Consider the following 8,797-nt stretch of genomic DNA (forward strand, 5'->3'; position numbering starts at 1 on the left):
TCTTATGTTTTTCGTTCTTTTCTTTTTATTTCTTTTTTCTTTCCTTTTTAATCTTTAGTTGATTATGAATTATTTGACATGGAATGTCAGGGATATTGGTCCTAAATCTAAAGCTTAAACACCAGCAATTCCTGCCAATTAAAGATCAATATAATTGTGTACAGTTTCTCTGAAACATAAAGTAATATTGTGAGGGAGATAGAATTCAAATTACAAGAGTTAAATATACAGGCAGCTTTTAGGAAATGAATAGCTGAATCCTGACAGGAAACCCATCCATTCACATTAAGATAGGGACACAGAAAGGAGGGTAAGTTAGTACTAGAAAAATGATTGTACAAGTTATTGATTTAAGGTATTTAGTTAAGCCTTTTGGGGGAAAATTATGGACCACAGAGTTGTGGATAAGATCACAAAGATCCAGAGAGGCTGTTAGAACTCAAGGAGGTAATTGTTATTGGCAGAGTAGGAATTAGAGTCATGTCTCTGCATAGTCCAGTATTCATTATAAACCATGTGGCAATTTGGGGGGGGATTACTTTTTCTGGGAATTCCCAAGACACTTTTTTTTATTTTTAAAGATTTTATTTATTTATTTGACACAGAGAGACAGACAGACAAGGAACACAAGCAGGGGAAGCTGCAGAGGGAGAGGGAGAAGTAGACTCCCTGCTGAGCAAGAAGTCCAATTCGGGGCTTGATCCCAGGACCCTGGAATCATGACCTGAGCCAAAGCCAGATGCTTAACCAACTGAGCCACCCAGGCATGTCCCCCGCCCCCCAAGAACACTCTTAAGTTTACTCGCATTGAAGACTGGGGGAAGGGGAATCTGTACAGAGAGTATGAGAATGATTATTCTTTTCAAATCATAAGTAAAGCATTTACTCACTACTTATTAATTCATATTTCTTACAACCAATAAATATGTATTGATTCCCATGCTCTCATGTAATTTGCAGGTTAACGGAGGAGACAGTACATAAATAAATCCAGTATTTAATACATAATGAAAAATAAATATGTTTTATAGGAGAAAGAATGTGGGAACAGATTATGAAGCATCAGAGAACTCACTGAAAAAAGGATATTTAGCTGAAACCTAGGGGATAATTAACAACAGGAGAAAAATGGAACTTGGCCAATGACAAAGTACTTCATTTAATCTTCCTCCTCATTGGTCATTCACTAAGTGATTTAAGATGCTCCTTATCTTGGCATAGTGTGTGAACAAAATAATCAGGTTTCTTTGAACACATGATCCTGTTGTCATGGCTTGATGAATTCTTGCCTCTGAATGGGGACTTTCACTTTTTCTTGTCCAAAAGTCACCATTGTACCCTCTGTGAGACCTTGCAGGAGTTCCCAGAGTGTCCTCTCTGCAGCACCACTCTGATTACATTACTTTATACAGAGCCCTGTGAAGAAAAACCTCCTTTTTAACTATCTGGTTTTTTTTCTTTTTTTCGTACAACTTCCCTATAACTCACCTGAATAATGAATTAAAAAACACAGCCTTCCAGAGTCCTACCATGTAATTTACTCAGTAATATAGAAGTAGTAGCCAAAAAATCGATGAATTTTTTTTCCTTCATAACCTCATGTAACAAAGAACACTAAAGTATTTTACTGTAATCTCATTTCTGAAGTGTCTATTTTGCACAATAATAATCCTGACTGAGGTTAACGTGTTTTTTTCAAAAATTATTTTTTTGTTTTTATTTATATTACCTATGATCATTTTACAAAATGCTACTTTATTGTCCAGCTTTGAGAGTCCAAATCACATTAACAAGCTGAGCTGGAAGAACTGGCCTCTTTTGCCCTTTGATCTGGATCATTGAAATCTGCAAAGTCTGTGTAATTTGTGTGCTGTGCACTCTGCAGTCAAGATTAGTTCAGAGCCCTCATAAAGCAGACTGCAGGCTGCTGTATTAATGAGAGGACCACCTTTCTACTGGAAAATGGAGGCAGAAAATCGAAGTCTTTATCTGGGTGACACAGGGAGAAAAACACCCTTCCAAAGCTGGAGGAAGCCAGGCCAGAGCCTGAGGTCCCACAGCAGGATTCCAGACAACTGGACAAAGACAAACTTTAAAACTAACTGTGACTGATGAGATTGAGTGAAGAAACAAATATTCACCCTTTTAATCTTGCATGCTTTATATTTTCCTTGGCTCTTAGAAATGAGTAAAAATTATCTTGAGCACTCACTACTAGACAGAAATACTTTCCATTATTTCTACCACTACTCTCTTAAGAAGGTGAATAATCAGGATGAAAAATTCTAAGCAAAACTATTTATAATTGGTTGAACTTCTTCCAATTGGCATGTATTTCACACAGGACTCCTAGCACATTGCCAATTCTCTCTTCCACTTTTTGTGTATCTTAGTGACTAGACACTGATCACAAAACTAGAGGGCAGATATACACAGAAAAAGACAAAAACAGAAGGAGAAACCTAAATTTTTTTTAAGTATCAAAGTAGTTTAAATGAAAGTGGTTTTGTTTTATTTTCTTTTATAATTTTATCTGCATAAGAAATTTTGATTTTTTTTTAGAGTTGATCTTTTCAAAAACGTGATAGTGAATGCATTTATATTTTGTGTGTCTACAACTCATACACAATGAATCTTGGAAAATCCGTCTTTCTGCCGGCAATGACAAGGTGTCCTAGAAAGAACACGGGTGGAAGTGGGTTGATGGGAACGCCAGTGGGTAGCTCTCCAGACTCAGCGGCATCGACTGCCCTGGTGATGAAACAGGCCCCTGACTCATTGAAGATCCAACATTAAATTGGACTATTTTAAGGTAATCCTATTTTAAAGAAAACACATTTTGTTGATAGCTTTTCTCACAAGATTCCAACCTCTCATTTGTGGAGAAAATGCAAACTCGAATCAGAAGATTCTGCTAGGATCAAAATAATTGTCTTTTCTTGAAGAGGCTGATGGTAGGTTTGTTTTTGGAAGAGAATAGAATGAGAGTTTCCAAGGGTCCCTTGGAGGGCTTTGGGACCACAGAGAAAGATGAAGGCAGTGGCCCTGTAGGACCATGGCCATTTCAGAATATCTCAGTAAGGGATGGTCTAACATTAAGAATAATCGAGAAGCTGGGAATGTGAAATGAGTTTTATTTTACATAGAGGTGAGATTGACTGGAGTTAGGTACACAATTACCACTCCCACCCTTTTTTTTTTTAACTTAAAACAGCAGAAATTTATTATCTCACAGTTCTTGAGGCTGGAGGTCAAAATTAAGGTGTTGGCAGGGCCATAGTCCCTCTGGAACCTATAGGGAAATCATTCCTTCCTCTTCCTAGTTTCTGGCAGCTTGCTGATAGTCTTTGGCAGTCCTTTAGCACCCTGTCTTCATAGAGTCTTTCTCTTATAAGGACACAAGTCATATTGGATTAGGACCCATATCCAAGATGACCTCATTTTAACTAATTACATCTGCAGTGATCCTCTTTCCAAATAAGGTCACATTCTGAGGCATGGAAGTATCTTTTCTGGGGCAACAGAATTCAACCCATGATATCTAGTCTGGCCCTGGAGGTCAAAGGAGACTTCACGGGCAGAGGAATTCTGTTCACATAATTCTCAAAACAGCCATGCCTGTGTTTCCCAGGGCCCCCAGGCCTCCAGAGACTCTTGGGCTTTGTCCTCTGGGCTTTGCGGAGTTCCAAAAGAGAAACTGTCTTCAGTAGTAAGTTCTTTTTCAAGGAGCCCTCAGTTCATTTTTCTCCAAACAATACATTTTCTGCTCACTAAATGAATATCTTTGCCCTGGGTGGCCAGGCTTTTTCATTATGTGGAAAATCCCTCGAACTCCAAATCGAAAAGAACCACAAGTTAACCGTATTGCTATTTATTTTCCTTCCATAAGTGTAAAAAAAAGCGGTAGGGAATAAAGCTGAAATATCATACTGGGCTGACAGTTTTCCATGCTGATTGGCTTTGTTTTTTTTCAATTAGTTTCAGGGGTTGAATTTACAGATTCATCAGCTGCATATAACACCCAGTGCTCATTACATCAAGTGCCCGCCTTAATGCCCATCACTCAGTTACCCCATCCTTCCACCCACCACCCCTTCCAGCAAACCTCAGTTTGTGGCCTAGAGTTAAGAGTCTCTTATGGTTTGCCCCCTTGTCTGTTTTCCTCTAATTTTATTTTTCCTTTCCTTCCCTTCCTCTATGTTCATCTGCTTTGTTTCTTAAATTCCTCATATGAGTGAAATCATCTGGTGTTTTTCTTTTTCTGACTGACTTATTTTGCTTAGCATAATACCCTCTAGTTCCTACCACAATGTTGCAAATGGCAAGATTTCATTTGTTTTGATGGCTGAGTAGTATTCCATTGTATATATATATGTATACCACATCTTCTTTATCCATCCGTCAATGGACATCTGGGCTCTTTCCATAGTTTGGCTATTGTGGACATTGCTGCTATAAACATCAGGGTGCATGTACCCCTTCGGATCACTATGTTTTTATCCTTAGGATAAACAACTAGTAGTGCAATTGCTGTGTCCCTTACTACCTTTGGAGACGTGTCTAGCAAGAAGTTGCTGTGGCCAAGGTCGAAGAGGTTGCTGCCTGTGATCTACTCCAGGATTTTGATGGATTCCTGTCTCACATTTAAGTCTTTCATCCATTTTGAGTTTATTTTTGTGTATGGTATAAGAAAGTGGTCCAGTTTCATTCTTCTGCATGTTGCTGTTCCTTCCAATAATTTGTTAAAGGGACTGTCTTTTTTCCTTTGGATAGTCTTTCCTGTTTTGTTGAAGATTAGTTGGCCATAGAATTGAGGGTCCATTTCTGGGTTCTCTGATCTGTTCCATTGATCTATGTATCTGTTTTTGTGCCAGTACCATACTGTCTTGAATTGTGATGCCTCCAGCTTTGGTTTTCTTTTTCAACATTCCTTTGGTTATTCAGGGTCTTTTGTGGTTCCATATGAATTTTAGGATTGTTTATTCCAACTCTGTGAAAAATGCTATTGGTATTTTTATAGAGATTGCATTGAAAGATTGCTTTGGGTAGCATAGACATTTTAACAATATTTGTTCTTCCAATCCAAGAGCATGGAATGTTTTACCATTTCTTTGCGTCTTCCTCAGTTTTTTTCATGGGTATCCTATAGTTTTCAGAATACAGATCCTTTACCTCTTTGGTTAGGTTTATTCCCAGGTATCTTATGGGTTTTGGTGCAATTGTAAATGGGATCAATTCCTTGATTTCTCCTTCTTCTGTCTCATTGTTGGTGTATAGAAATGCAACTGACTTCTTTGCATTGATTTTATATCCTACAATCTTACAACTTTGCTGAATTACTATATAAGTTCTAGCAAATTTCTAGCAGAGTCTTTTGGGTTTTCTACATAGAATATCATGTCATCTTCAAAGAGTGAAAGTTTGACTTCTTTGTTATTTGGATGCCTTTTATTTCTTTTTGTTGTCTGATGGCTCAGGCTAGGACTTCTAGTACTATGTTGAACAACAGTGGGTGATAGTGGACTTCCCTGCCATGTTCCTGACCTTAGGGGAAAAGCTCTCCATTTTTCCCCATTTAGGATGATATTCACTGTGGGTCTTTCATATTTGGCTTTTATGATATTGAGGTATGTTCCCTCTATCCTTACATGGCAGAGAGTTTTTATCAAGAAAGAATGCTGTATGTTGTCAAATACTTTTTCTGCATCTATTGAGAGGATCATATGGTTCTTGTCCTTTCTTTTATTAATGTGGTATATCACATTGATTGATTTGTGGATGTTGAGCCACCCTTGCAGCCCAGGAATAAATCCCACTTGGTCATAGTGAATAATCCTTTCAATGTACTGTTGGATTCTATTAGCTAGTATCTCTGTGAGAATTTTTGCATCCCTGTTCATAAGGATATTGGTCTGTAATTCCCCTTTTGGTGGGGTCTTCGGTTTTAGGATCAAGGTAATGCTGACCTCATAGAATGAATTTGGAAGTTTTCCTTTCACTGTATTTTTTGAAACAGTTTTAGAAGAATAGATATTAATTCTTCTTTAAATGTTTGGTAGAATTCAGCTGGGAAGCCATCGGCCTTGGACTCTTGTTTGTTGGGAGATTTTTTATTGCTGCTTCAATTTCTTTGCTGGTTATGGGTCTGTTCAGGTTTTCTATTTCTTCATCCAGTTTTGGTAGTTTATATGTTTCTAGTAATGTATCCATTTCTTCCAGATTGCCTAATTTGTTGGCATATAACTGCTCATAATTTGTTCTTATAATTGTATTTTTTCAGTGTTGGTTGTGATCTCTCCTCTTTCATTCATAATTTTATCAATTTGGGTCCTTTCTCTTTTCTTTTGGATAAGTCTGGCTAGGGGTTTATCAATCTTATTAATTCTTTCAAAGAACCAGACCCTAGTTTCATTGATTTGTTCTACTGTTGTTTTCTTTTTTTATTATTTCTATATCATTGATTTCTGCTCTAATATTTATTATTTCTCTTCTCCTGCTGGATTTAGGTTTTATTTTGCTGTTCTTTTTCTAGCTCCCTTAGGTGTAAGGTTAAGTTGTGTAATTTGAGCCTTTTATTTTATTTTATTTATTTTATTTTTATTTTTTTTTCTCATTAAACTTTTGTTTTAATGGGTCTCAAAATTCTGTGACAGGTTTTTGGTCAAGTTGTTTCCATTAAAAAGTACTGATTTTAAAAACTAATAACTTAAAACTGCCACACACACAAAAAAATACATGGTCCACAAAACATTCTCCTTTCCTTCTGAAGGTTTTACGATGCATTGTTATCATTAACCAGTCTTTTACTATTAAACTTAAATGGCCAATTGACACAAACAGTTCTGAGACCGTTCTTCCACCACTGATTAAGACTGGGGTGGCAGGTATTGGGGATAATATTCATTTAGCCTTCTGAGCTTTCTGGGCAGACTTGGTGACCTTGCCAGCTCCAGCTGCCTTTTGTCCACTGCTTTGATGACACCCACAGCAACCGTCTGTCTCATGTCACCAACAGCAAAACGGCCCAGAGGAGGATAGTCAGAGAAGCTCTCAACACACATAGGCTTGCCAGGAACCATATCAACAATGGCAGCATCACCAGATTTCAAGAACTTGGGACCATCTTCCAGCTTTTTTCCAGATCGACAATCTATTTTCTCCTTCAGCTCAGCAAACTTGCAAGCAATGTGAGCCGTGTGACAATCCAGCACAGGTGCATATCCAGCACTGATTTGGCCTGGATGGTTCAGAATAATCACCTGAGCCGTGAAGCCAGCTGCTTCTATTGGTGGGTCATTTTTGCTGTCACCAGCCACATTGCCACGACGAACATCTTTGACAGATACGTTTTTGACATTGAAGCCCACATTGTCCCCAGGAATAGCCTCACTCAAAGCTTCATGGTGCATTTCAACAGACTTTACTTCAGTTGTAACATTGACTGGAGCAAAGGTGACCACCATCCCAGGTTTAAGAACACCAGTCTCGACTCGGCCCACAGGGACAGTACCAATACCACCAATTTTGTAGACGTCCTGGAGAGGCAGACGCAAGGGCTTGTCAGTTGGACGAGTTGGTGGCACGATGCAATCCAGAGCTTCAAGCAGTGTGGTTCCACTGGCATTCCCATCTTTACAGGTTACTTTCCATCCCTTGAACCAAGGCATGTTAGCACTTGGCTCCAGCATGCTGTCACCGTTCCAACCAGAAATTGGCACAAATGCTACTGTGTCGGGGTTGTAGCCAATTTTCTTAATGTAGGTGCTGATTTCCTTAACGATTTCCTCGTATCTCTTCTGGCTGTAGGGTGGCTCAGTGGAATCCATCTTGTTAACACCAACAATTAGTTGTTTTACACCCAGTGTGTAAGCCAGAAGGGCATGCTCATGGGTCTGCCCATTCTTGGAGATACCGGCTTCAAATTCACCAACACCAGCAGCAACAATCAGGACAGCACAGTCAGCCTGAGATGTGCCTGTAATCATGTTTTTGATAAAGTCTCTGTGTCCTGGGGCATCAATGATGGTCATGTAATACTTGCTGGTCTCAAATTTCCACAGGGAGATATCAATGGTGATACCACGTTCACGTTCAGCTTTCAGTTTATCCAAGACCCAGGCATACTTGAAGGAGCCCTTTCCCATCTCAGCAGCCTCCTTCTCAAATTTTTCAATAGTTCTTTTGTCGATCCCACCACATTTGTAGATCAGATGACCAGTAGTGGTAGACTTGCCCGAATCTACGTGTCCAATGACGATGATGTTGATGTGAGTCTTTTCCTTTCCCATTTTGGTTTAGGTTGGAGCAGTGGTTTTCACGACACCTGTGTTCTGGCGGCAAACTCGTTGCGAAAAAGCACCTTTTATTTTTTTTTTTTTTTGAAGAAGGCCTGTATTGCTATATACTTCCCTCTTAGAACTGCTTTTGCTGCATCCCAAAGGTTCTGAACTGTTGTGTTTTCATTTTCATTTGCTTCCATGTATTTTTTAAATTCTTCTTTAATTTCCTGGTTGACCCATTCATTCTTTAGTAGGATGCTCTTTAGCCTCCATGTATTTGTGGTCTTTCCAAATTTTTTCTGTGGGTAACTTCAAATTTTAAAGCATTGTGGTCTGAAAATATGCATGGTATGATCTCGATCATTTTGTACCAGTTGAAACCTGATTTGCAGTATGTGATCTATTCTGGAGAATGTTCCATGTGCACTCAAGAAGAATGTGTATTCTGCTGCTTTATGATGAAATGCTCTGAATAAATCTGTTAAGGCCATCTGGTCCAGTGTGTCATTCAATGCCCT

General features: G+C 38.7%; 1 pseudogene; it reads right to left on the minus strand.

The window, feature by feature from the left end:
• Nucleotides 1-6,900: 6,900 nt before the first annotated feature.
• On the minus strand, nucleotides 6,901-8,288 carry LOC118356918 (annotated as a pseudogene).
• Nucleotides 8,289-8,797: the final 509 nt, after the last annotated feature.

Source organism: Zalophus californianus, chromosome 4 (genome assembly GCF_009762305.2).
Source record: "Zalophus californianus isolate mZalCal1 chromosome 4, mZalCal1.pri.v2, whole genome shotgun sequence".
NCBI lineage: Eukaryota > Metazoa > Chordata > Mammalia > Carnivora > Otariidae > Zalophus > Zalophus californianus.